The following is a 12,675-nucleotide window of genomic DNA, read 5'->3' as shown; positions in this document are numbered from 1 at the left end:
GAATAGGGTCAGGGAGCCCAGAGGAGGCTTGACCAACAAGAGGCCTGAGGGAGCCGGACTTAGGTGGATCCCTGGTGGGAACGGCCAGAAGAAGGGAGAGACAGAAAGGAGCTCAGGACCACACTCCGGAGTTGCCTGGGAGTTGACCGAGTCCAGGACCTGGTGGACGCAGCACGGCTTGGGTGGTCACTGCTGTACACAGTGACCCGAGCAACACCAGTAAGTAAAACCCTGGAACTGCATTATATGCCTCTGAGTCTCCTTGCTGCACCTTCACAACCACCATCCTCCACGGCTGACCCCCTGAGGCTATACCCCTCCCGTTGGGGGTTATACTACCAAAGCTGCACACATACCAACAGCCTCAGCGGACCCTGCTGCAGCGGCGGCCTTTTGACCGCAAATCAACGGGTGGCGTAGTCGACACAAAAGAACATCTAGTAACATCATAAGGACTGCCACACACTGAGCTTGACACCCTGGGCACGGACCGGGTCACAGCCACTCGGAGACTACAACCCCCATCTGATCCGGCTCCGGGTATCCCCAACAACACTGGCCCAGGGGGCGCGTCAATCACATTTATTAACCAATGGAGGCCGGGATCTGGAGTCACCCCCAAAATTAAAGTGGAAAAACATACTACAGGCTGATCCAACTGTGATGTAATGTCCTTAAAACAAGTCACAATGAGGCTTAGTATTGTGTGTGGCCTCCCCGTGCCTGTATGACCTCCCTACAACGCCTGGGCATGCTCCTGATGAGGCTGAGTATTGTGTGTGGCCTCCACGTGCCTGTATGACCTCCCTACAACGCCTGGGCATGCTCCTGATGAGGCTGAGTATTGTGTGTGGCCTCCACGTGCCTGTATGACCTCCCTACAACGCCTGGGCATGCTCCTGATGAGGCTGAGTATTGTGTGTGGCCTCCACGTGCCTGTATGACCTCCCTACAACGCCTGGGCATGCTCCTGATGAGGCTGAGTATTGTGTGTGGCCTCCACGTGCCTGTACGACCTCCCTACAACGCCTGGGCATGCTCCTGATGAGGCTGAGTATTGTGTGTGGCCTCCACGTGCCTGTATGACCTCCCTACAACGCCTGGGAATGCTCCTGATGAGGCTGAGTATTGTGTGTGGCCTCCACGTGCCTGTATGACCTCCCTACAACGCCTGGGCATGCTCCTGATGAGGCTGAGTATTGTGTGTGGCCTCCACGTGCCCGTATGACCTCCCTACAACACCTGAGCATGCTCCTGATGAGGCTGAGTATTGTGTGTGGCCTCCACGTGCCTGTATGACCTCCATACAATGCCTGGGCATGCTCCTGATGAGGCTGAGTATTGTGTGTGGCCTCCACGTGCCTGTACGACCTCCCTACAACGCCTGGGCATGCTACTGATGAGGCTGAGTATTGTGTGTGGCCTTCACGTGCCTGTATGACCTCCCTACAAGGCCTGGACATGCTCCTGATGAGGCTGAGTATTGTATGTGGCCTCCATGTGCCTGTATGACCTCCCTACAATGCCTGGGCATGCTCCTGATGAGACTGAGTATTGTGTGTGGCCTCCACGTGCCTGTATGACCTCCCTACAATGCCTGGGCATGCTCCTGATGAGACTGAGTATTGTGTGTGGCCTCCACATGCCTGTATGACCTCCCTACAGCACCTGGGCATGCTCCTGATGTGGCTGAGTATTGTGTGTGGCCTTCACGTGCCTGTATGACCTCCCTACAAGGCCTGGACATGCTCCTGATGAGGCTGAGTATTGTGTGTGGCCTCCACGTGCCTGTATGACCTCCCTACAACACCTGGGCATGCTCCTGATGAGGCTGAGTATTGTGTGTGGCCTCCACGTGCCTGTATGACCTCCCTACAACGCCTGGGCATGCTCCTGATGAGGCTGAGTATTGTGTGTGGCCTCCACGTGCCTGTACGACCTCCCTACAACGCCTGGGCATGCTCCTGATGAGGCTGAGTATTGTGTGTGGCCTCCACGTGCCTGTATGACCTCCCTACAACGCCTGGGAATGCTCCTGATGAGGCTGAGTATTGTGTGTGGCCTCCACGTGCCTGTATGACCTCCCTACAACGCCTGGGCATGCTCCTGATGAGGCTGAGTATTGTGTGTGGCCTCCACGTGCCCGTATGACCTCCCTACAACACCTGAGCATGCTCCTGATGAGGCTGAGTATTGTGTGTGGCCTCCACGTGCCTGTATGACCTCCATACAATGCCTGGGCATGCTCCTGATGAGGCTGAGTATTGTGTGTGGCCTCCACGTGCCTGTACGACCTCCCTACAACGCCTGGGCATGCTACTGATGAGGCTGAGTATTGTGTGTGGCCTTCACGTGCCTGTATGACCTCCCTACAAGGCCTGGACATGCTCCTGATGAGGCTGAGTATTGTATGTGGCCTCCATGTGCCTGTATGACCTCCCTACAATGCCTGGGCATGCTCCTGATGAGACTGAGTATTGTGTGTGGCCTCCACGTGCCTGTATGACCTCCCTACAATGCCTGGGCATGCTCCTGATGAGACTGAGTATTGTGTGTGGCCTCCACATGCCTGTATGACCTCCCTACAGCACCTGGGCATGCTCCTGATGTGGCTGAGTATTGTGTGTGGCCTTCACGTGCCTGTATGACCTCCCTACAAGGCCTGGACATGCTCCTGATGAGGCTGAGTATTGTGTGTGGCCTCCACGTGCCTGTATGACCTCCCTACAACACCTGGGCATGCTCCTGATGAGGCTGAGTATTGTGTGTGGCCTCCACGTGCCTGTATGACCTCCCTACAACACCTGGGCATGTTCCTGATGAGGCTGAGTATTGTGTGTGGCCTCCACGTGCCTGTACGACCTCCCTACAACGCCTGGGCATGCTTCTGATGAGGTTGTGTGTGGCCTCCACGTGCCTGTATGACCTCCCTACGACGCCTGGGCATGCTCCTGATCAGGTTGTGTATTGTGTGTGGCCTCCACATGCCTGTATGACCTCCCTACAACGCCTGGGCATGCTCCTGATGAGGTTGCGGATGGTCTCCTGTGGGATCTCCTCCCAGACCTGGACTAAAGCATCCGCCAACTCCTGGACAGTCTGTGGTGCAACGTGATGTTGGTGGATGGAGCGAAACATGATGTCCCAGATGTGCTCAATCGGATTCAGGTCTGGGGAACGGGCGGGCCAGTCCATAGCTTCAATGCCTTCATCTTGCAGGAACTGCTGACACACTCCAGTCACATGAGGTCTGGCATTGTCCTGCATTAGGAGGAACCCAGGGCCGACCACACCAGCATATGGTCTCACAAGGGGTCTGAGGATCTCATCTCGGTACCTAATGGCAGTCAGGCTACCTCTGGCGAGCACATGGGGGTCTGTGCGGCCTCCAAAGAAATGCCACCCCACACCATTACTGACCCACTGCCAAATCGGTCATGCTGAAGGATGTTGCAGGTAGCAGATCGCTCTCCACGGCGTCTCCAGACTCTGTCTCGTCTGTCACATGTGCTCAGTGTGAACCTGCTTTCATCTGTGAAGAGCACAGGGCACCTGTGGAGACTTTTCCTATCCTGGTGTTCTGTGGCAAATGCCAAGCGTCCTGCACGGTGTTGGGCTGTGAGTACAACCCCCATCTGTGGATGTCGGGCCCTCATGCCACCCTCATGGAGTCGGTTTCTAAACGTTTGTGCAGACACATGCACATTCGTGGCCTGCTGGAGGTCATTTTGCAGGGCTCTGGCAGTGCTCCGCCAGATCCTCCTTGCACAAAGACAGAGGTAGCGGTCCTGTTGCTGGGTTGTTGCCCTCCTATGGCCCCCTCCATGTCTCCTGGTGTACTGGCCTGTCTCCTGGTATCGACTCCAGCCTCTGGACACTACGCTGACAGACACAGCAAACCTTCTTGCCACAACTCGCATTGATGTGCCATCCTGGATGAGCTGCACTACCTGAGCAACTTCTGTGGGTTGTAGAGTCCGTCTCATGCTACCACGAGTGTGAAAGCACAACCAACATTCAAAAGTGACCAAAACATCAGCCAGAAAGCATTGGTACTGAGATGTGGTCTGTGGTCCCCACCTGCAGAACCACTGCTTTATTGAGGGTGTCTGGATAATTACCAATAATTTCCAACTATTGTCTATTCCATTTGCACAACAGCATGTGAAATTGATTGTCAATCAGAGTCGCTTCCTAAGTGGACAGTTTGATTTCACAGAAGTTTCATTTACTTGGAGTTATATTCTGTTGTTTAAGTGTTCCCTTTATTTTTTTGAGCAGTGTAGGTAATGCTAAAAAAAAAAATATCTTGCGTTAGCCAGGAATCGAACCCGGGTCAACTGCTTGGAAGGCAGCTATGCTCACCACTATACCACCAACACTTGGACTGGAGGATAGTGCTTTTTTCTGGCTTCCATTGCTCTGCCTGGGGGAAGTACATGAAAGCTCACAGGATATTTCCCATACAGCTCACATACAGCTCAGGTACTTTTTTTGATGGAGATTCTACAATCTTTCTTTCTCCCCTATCACTTCTGGACTTGCTGCTTAGCTCCTTTCCATCATTCTAACGCCAATGTCTCACAGCTGTGTCTCTGCCATATGGTCTAGCAGTTAGGATTCCTGGTTTTTATCCGGGCGGCCTGGTTTCGACTCTCAGTATGGGAAGATGCTATTCATTTTTTTGGTTGTTACCTTATTATTGTCACAGTCAGAATCGTATTGTCCAGTAAATAATGTACATGTATAATATATTATAGAAATGTCCAGTATTATGTGACCCATACACCTGGAGACGCAGTGAGGTGATGACGGCAGGAGAGCTGCAGTACACAAGCCTTCGATAGCTCAGCTGGTAGAGCGGAGGACTGTAGCGGGGCACAGACAAGCTTAGGTCACAGGTTCGATTCCGGTTCAAAGGACATTTTATTACTTATTGTTAGTAGAGTATAATTATCTCCAGAATTAAGCAGTCACATTACTGGTGGGGTCACATTAGCCACAATATTAATTTTCCTTAACGATCCCTCCTCGCTGTCCGCTCTTCTGAAGTAGGGCTTCTATTAGGGTCATTACGGTTCTTCGCTTACAGCGGATTATCCGGACAGAAGTTTCCTCCCTCTCTTCCTCTTCATTTTTGCCTTTTTCGGAAGATGATGTTTTTAGCTCTTTGGCCTCGATTCATGATTGTGTTTTTCGGCTGTACCTCAGTCATTACTTACTTTGAGCCTTTTTTAAGTCTATTTCCTCTGTGTTCACCTGTTTTTTCTTCTGGTCCCCATTGTGGGCGAGGTTTGGAGTTTCTACGTCAGGGGTGGGGAATCTTTTCTATTCCAGGGTCCATGTGGATATTTACACCATCCTTCAGGGGGGGGGGGTATAAATTACCCGCTATCTAAGTACGTCCTGACGTCCTCAGCATTTGGCAGTGAAGATTGCGTACACGTGCTCACCGAGCGAGGAGACATTAACCGTCACAATACAGCTGCCGGCCCCAAGTACTGGGGTCCCCGGATATCTACCCGGGGGCAGATAAAAGGCCATCGAGGGCTGTCAATGTCCCGCGGGCCTGAGGTTCCCCACCCCTGTTCCAGATGTTTTCGACTCATCCAATTGTCACTTTTTAAAAAGTCAACACATTTTTGTTAGAAGATGTTCTCCAGTCTCCCCATGGAGTGAATTTATGGACGTCTATAGTTTTTCTGCAAGTTTGGGGACATTTTAGCCGAACATGTCACTTTTTGCTCTAAAAAGACTCCTAAAAGGTGGAAGAGAAAAATGCTAAATGATTTTGCAACAAAATGTAAGAACCGCCTGCGACACTGAAGAAACTGGCGCATAAGATACCAATGAATGGAACAAGCCAAAAAAGAAAAGTGACTTTCTGTGAATGATTTACCAGGAGACAAGTGAAGCCGCGTCGCTTGGTCGCTTGGTGGAGACAAAGGACTAGAAATCTGTTAAGATCTCCATGTGCAGATTTGTATCCTGCTGACTACATGAGAAGTTCTTCTGATGGACACTAATTACAGATCTGTGCCTTATAGGGGCTGTTTTGCTGGGTTCACGTTACTTGTATTCCAAAAATGCGAATTACATAGAATCCGTGAATTTTGTAAAATTATTAATTGACAACATAAAGCAATTTGGGTAGCTGTCCAAGCAAAAGACACTGACGTCCCTGGGTGGGCTTGAACCACCAACCTTTCGGTTAACAGCCGAACGCGCTAACCGATTGCGCCACAGAGACGTCTCTGCTCAGCAGCTCTGCCTGAACAGCAAATAACCAACATTTCGGCTCAGTGCACATTGCTCATTAGCGGCTGATGGTGACTATTGAGCTCCTGGGTCGGAGGACGACACCACAGAATCCTGGGAATTTCCTCTACATTCAGACATTCTCATTCTTATTCCAGTGACTTATGATCGCTCAGACGATGTCTTGGGAGGTCTCTACGTTTAGGTATCGGTGGCTCCTCTCTTGGGTTTTATAACACTGGATGATGTCGGGTTTTCATATGGACGGTCTTGGGTTCGATTCCTGGAAAGGTAAATTAAGTTTCAATTGTTTCCTGAGAAATTCTATAGTTGTATTATGTGAATAAATATTGTTATTAACTAGAAAACAATATAACGGTATTGAATACATTTCATCACTGTCGTATTGTCTGCGAGCTTATAAAACTCCATCACAACTTTTATGTGATCTTCTTTTATGGGCTTGATGTGTTTTTTGTTCCTTGTATTTTATTTTATATATGAAGGTTTATGGGAAAACAGTTTGAAGACAATCTCCTACAGCGCGTCTCGGACCCCGGGGGCCATTACAATATGTTTTTCTATGAAATGCTGCAGCGTTTTAGAGTTAAACATACCTGGCTGAGATCATACAGCCGGTGGCCACGAGCGTGGCATTATGTATCAGCTGTCAGGTTCACTTTAAATGGGACAGGTTTCATCCCAAACACATAAAATCGCATTGAGCCATCAGATAAACTGAGAAATGTTCAGACCCCAGAGTCAGACTGAAGAACAATGGGCCCACCAGAGGATTTGATTCTGAGGGTCCACCTTTCTCCCCCACTCAAGTGCCCCATAGCAGCTGCAAGATTTGCACTATGAACTCTCCTGAAGGAGAAGCCAGGACCCACCGGAGGATTCTCCGATTCTCTGGTGGGCCAGTCCAACCCTGCCAGACCCTATATATCACTTTTGAATCATGGCTACCATCCAACAACAATTAAAAATGAGATTGCAAAAGCCACTAGAATATCAAGGAATCATCTCCTACATTACAAAACTAAAGAAAGCCACTGGATCCCTCTAGTAGTCACCTATCGTCCAAATCTGGATGGTAGGTGACTACAATTGCAAATCGCCAAATGATTAAAGGAAAAAGATTACTAGTGGCTAAAGATTTCTGTAGCCCTGATCATAGCATCATGGACATGAAATTGCTGGTATTGAAAGAAAAATACACATCTCAGAGACAGAAGAGTCTGGGAGCACAAACTTATGATGACCGGTGACACATACAGAGCAGGAAAGCAGATATTGGATGGATTTATGTCTTTTTACATGAATTAAGAAATGTGCACCTCTGACCTTGTGGGGTCATCACAAACCTGGACCAGAGCTCAATCAATATTTACTGCCACATCTGCTTCTCCCCTTCTCAGATTGATCGTTCTGCTTCACGACACTTGTCTTATTACTGCATTATACTGTGTTATGTTGAGTATAAATCTGTGACCCTTCAAATTTTGTATTATACTGATCCTGATGAAGAGACCGGTGGAGTCCCCAGAGCTGATGTTTATCACCATCTTTTCAGTTCAACATTAGAAGGTATCAGCCACTGAGGACTCTCAATTCATAATATTTTTTTATCTACTGGTGAACTCAGTACAAAGATATCTCTGTCCTGTGACAGAATTTCTCCCACAATTTTGTAGGGTTGAAAGTAATTAGTAGTGCGGTGCTCGGCTCTATCGGCTCCTGGGTGATTAGTAATGGCCGTACAATCTCGGTGCCGTCACCTCTCGGAGCCGTTACTCTTCTGTTGTAGATTTCTGTATAGTAGGACCTCGTAGTTCTCCAGTGATGGTCGCCTCATACTGTAATACAGTTTAAACAGGGGGATTACTTGATCAGGACTAAAAAATTAAAAGAATAACTCAATTATAACTGTTCCTCCATTTGGAGAAAAGGTGAAGGATGCAGGTATCGATCCCATTTCCTCTCATGTGCTTAGGATCATGCTTTTCACTGCAACTTTTACCTCTCGTGTCACCCTATGGCAGGTTATACTTTCTGTTTTGATGTGTTCTTTAGGTGTGATGGCCACGACTGGTCGTCGTATCGAAGGCCTTAAACTGTCTACAGGAGTTAGGTAAGTATCACGCTCTTGGTCTCGCACCGCTCCTCCTCTTTGTTTCCTTAGATGCCACAACCAATAGCGGCCATAACACCAAAACAGTTAGAGGGGGTGGCTCCCACTGTCAACCCATCAACACCCCCATTGAATGTTATTTCAGGTCACCAACAGATGGTGTCAGCCTCCTAACTATCCAAATATGACACCAATCACTAATGTGAATCATGAACATGGATCAGCCATTGTGGGACCGGCATCTTCATAAACAGACAACACCGGGCATCCTAGAACTGGACAGCAGGGCAAGAAAAGAACTAAGACCCCCCAGAAAGTCTCCAGACCCGTCTCCTGATGGCAGACGTTACATCAGTACATTACAGTAATCACCGATGAGGGAGGTTTCTACAGTCAGAGATCGTCCGGATCCATGGAAGCTCCGGATTCTCCTTATGAGGATCTAGTTGGTAATAAGTCTTTATGTAAAGTACCCAAGATAGATCCTCTCCATAAAGAAGAAAATGATCCTGTTACTGGCCCTAAAGGCCCGTGCCTTGTAAATTTCTAACTCTTTAGATGATTTACAGGATATCCACCTATAGGTGGCACTAGCGAGGTGGATTACTTCTATAATCGTATAGAAAATGAGTTTTACAACTGATCCGTCAGTCATATAGAAATGACAGGAGTAGTCAGTCCACCTACGACAGCCTTGTATATACAACGGCCTCCCATTTTAGATTAAATTAGGATTTCTTTTTTTTTTTTTTTTTTAAATATATATCTTACACGTAGTCAGCAGGCTTTGAACCTGCGCAGGGAAACCCCAATGGATTTCTAGTCCATCGCCTTAACCACTCGGCCACGACTACAGCTGTTTACACCAGATGTGGAGTCACCAGCTCACTATCTACACACACAGCGTTCTCTATTCTGAGGAGAAGACATTAGTGTCACCACCCAACTCCACAATGTGCTCCGAGGAGGAGACATCGATCCTACACGTGAGGTCCTGCCGGCAGCCATGTGATACTTTCCTCTGGTGACATCTGGGACTAGTGTCCTCCTGGGGATCGGTCATTGTTTCTTTATGTTTGTTGCTTTCTTTTGTGATATTATGGGTGTAATGGATACACGATCTCCGTGCAGTCACCACTCGGGGCCGTTACTCGGCTCTTGTAGACCTCTGAACACTGAGACCTTGTAGTTCTCCAGTGATAGTTGCCTCGTACTGTAATAAGGAGTAATTCGGGTAACTATGGGATAACGAGTAAAAGATTATAACTATTGTTGAGCGAGCATGCTCGACACTGCTCGGTACTCGCCTGAGCATCATCGAGCATTTCCGGTTACTCGGCGGGAGCTCGGGTCTCCGCCCTGCATGTTTGGCGCTCTTTACAGAGCCAACGAACATGCCGGGATTGCCAGCCAGTCACTGTAATGCCGCAGCCATGTTGGTTGTGGGCATTACATTGATTGGCTGGCCGCACAGTGTCACCTTGAGTATTTAAAACCGGGCGCCACCATCTTGGACACAGTCGCTCCGGATCAGACAGTGTAGGGACAGCGCTGCTGATTTAGGGAGAGATTTTTCCTGCGAAATAGTTAGTGTAGGGTCTGTAAAGGCTGCCAGAACAAACAAACAGTCCTTCTCAGGACTAATATCCATCCCAGATATCAGGCAGGCAGGCAGGCTGTATATGAGACGCAGTGGTTATACCAGCAATCACTGCATTACAGTCCTGTGTGCTCCTGTTGCTGAAATTGCTGGGCTTAGCTCCAGGTCTCAGGGGCCAGGAAAAATCCTTTTTTTTCATCTAAATCCTCTTTTTTTTTCCTCCTTCACACTGTACAAATACCCGTCTTATTAACCTTTTGGTGTCCCCCCCCCCCCCCCCCACAAAAAAAAGTGTGTCTCTGATTTTTCAGACACAAATATATCTGTTGAAAATAGTTTGGTGTACGCCTGACAAATCCCAGTGTGGTTTTGCACTTCCATGGGTCAAATCTCTGTAGTATCCAGTTTTGGGCCTTTGGTGTCTAAAAAAAAACCGTTTGAGTGTGTCGCTCACTGTTCAGCCGCAAATCTATATATTTTAAAAAGTCTGGTATATACACCAGTAAATTAAAACTGTGGTTTTGCTGTTCCATGGTAAAAAATCTCTATTATTCAGCTTTTCGCATTTTTTGCAGTAAAAAAAACAGTAGTGTCTCCTGAGTGTTCTGACACAAAAATATCTCTGTTGAAAATAGTTTGGTGTACGTGATTCGCCCCCTGGGCCGTGGGGCACTCGGATCCGGGCAATAGGGAACGATGGGAGTAGTAGTGGCAACCCGGTTCCGTGGCTCAGGGTGGTCAGGCCAGTGGTAGTCCATTATGTGCTGTTGATTATGTCCGCCACCCGTGGATTGCGGCTATTAGGAACCGCCGCTGCATGCAGACCGCTGGGGCTGATGAGGTGTGCAGCTAGGGTAGTGTGACTCCCCACGGGAAGAGTACAGCCCCAGGGCAGTATAATGGATGTTGGGAGTGATGGTAGTGGGAGTCCCAGTGCTGATAGTGCTGGAGGAGCAAGGAGCACACAGACAACAGGTTGCAGTCCAGGGTCTTTACTAGAACAGGTAAATTGACCCACAAACAGTCCCGGCTAGGAGGGGACCTGGATGTCTGAGAGCAACGGGGAAATTGGCCCTGGTCAGGGTGAGGGTGTAGGCCTACTGTGCTTTCTGGGCTCCTTCTGGCTATCTCCTCTTTATAGGGTAACAGCCCACGTTTCCGAGCTCTCCGTGTATTCTCGCTTGTATGACCTGCGACGTGGGTTCCTTTCTGCTCCCAGCCTTGTATGGCTTTGCTGGTCCCTTCTGTTGTGGCAGGGCCTCCAGGCTTCTTAGGCCAAGGAATATACAGTCCCTTGCGGACTGGTTCTCTGCTGGAGGATGGAGAATCCTCCCAGCCTCAGACACCAAAGTCTGGTAAAGTAAGTCTTTTATCTGCCAAGACAGGCTCTCTTCGCCTCTTGTCTCTGGCTTGTGGCTCTCCTGCCACACTTCCTCTTAGGTGCAACACAACTGTCTGTCCCTGCTCTGCTCTGGGACAAGTCTCAGTCCTGAGACAGGTCATCAAGTTCTCTCTAACCCTGCCCCCAGTACCAGCTTTTATAGGGGCAGCCAGCTCCCCCTACTGGCCTGAGACAGGAGGCATTGCATGCTAATGTTCCCCTGACTAGAGAACCTCCCCCTTGCTCTCAGACACAGCTTTATTACATTTTGTGGCATCCAGGCCAGGGTGACACATTCCCACCTAGTAAAATTTAGTACTCCGGGATTAAACAGTTAACAAAGACAATATGCATAACCATAAAACAATAACAGACAGACGACGCACAGATTGAGTTCTTAAGGTCACAGTGTGGTCTGTGACCGGGTGTCCATATCACCAACACAACGGGGAGCCTTACCCAGGTGGGGGTCTGCCCTACCCCAAGTCCTTTACAGTCTTAGTTCATTCGTAGGTTAGGCTCCAAACGCAGTCCATACAAGGTCCCGGTTATTAAAAGTCCATAACCTTTGAGTCCTTACGGTAGCTGCAAGAAACTGAAACATAGAATTACCAAACAAGCATGTAACTTGGCAAACATTTCAACATTTGGCAACAGGATTATTTACAATTTTAGTACACTCTATATTCTCCAGCGAGCGGGTATCTGCCCCTTTTTGCTCTTGGTTGACCTCCTTAACCCACTGTCTGGTGGTGGACTAACCTGGCTTTCCCCACTAGCGTTAAGGGTACAGCTACCAGCTGGATGTACAGGTAGGGCAGGCAGCTGTCTGCGGGTCCTTTGGCTTACCGCAGGCATGGCAGGCTCACTGTCAGCAGAGGGTTGACTCTCCTGGGCTGCTGGTACAGGCTCTTCTGCCTCTGGAACCGCTTGCTCCTCTTCACCTTCCGGCTCTGGTGTTGGTTGTTGCTGTGCCGGTTGCAGGAAATGCAGGACAGGTACCACTATGGCATCATTTATGCGAGTCCAGGACTGAGGGAACTCCCCGAGAACGGTGCTGATCATTTCTTCCTTGTCCTCTGCGGGTTCAAGGTCACTCTGATCCTCTTCTGCACTACGGAGTTGCTCGGGGCACCTTTTGAGGTGGTCTCTGGAGACGGTACTAGTGGTTTCTCCTCCGTCCTTGGTGATCACGCACACCTTCGGGTTGTCGTGATCAGACTGCAGTACAGTGTAGGGTTCCCTTTCCCACTGGTCGTCCAACTTATGTAGCCTTCTCTTCCGCTTCAGGACCTGCTCACC

General features: G+C 49.1%; 2 non-coding genes across 2 annotated transcripts; both read right to left on the bottom strand.

Moving 5' to 3' along the window:
* Window positions 1-6,176: 6,176 nt before the first annotated feature.
* On the bottom strand, window positions 6,177-6,250 carry TRNAN-GUU (transfer RNA asparagine (anticodon GUU)). The gene has a single exon. It is a non-coding gene; the product is annotated as a tRNA-Asn (tRNA).
* A 2,914-nt stretch (window positions 6,251-9,164) lies between these two features.
* TRNAS-AGA (transfer RNA serine (anticodon AGA)) lies at window positions 9,165-9,246 on the bottom strand. Its single transcript has one exon. It is a non-coding gene; the product is annotated as a tRNA-Ser (tRNA).
* Between the last annotated feature and the right edge of the window lie 3,429 nt (window positions 9,247-12,675).

Source organism: Phyllobates terribilis, unplaced genomic scaffold (assembly GCF_046119375.1).
Source record: "Phyllobates terribilis strain yellow unplaced genomic scaffold, ASM4611937v1 Scaffold_3__8_contigs__length_932513732, whole genome shotgun sequence".
Taxonomy (NCBI): domain Eukaryota; kingdom Metazoa; phylum Chordata; class Amphibia; order Anura; family Dendrobatidae; genus Phyllobates; species Phyllobates terribilis.
The sequence above is the reverse complement of the archived record's forward strand: the minus strand, read 5'-3'. Positions and strand labels throughout refer to the sequence as shown.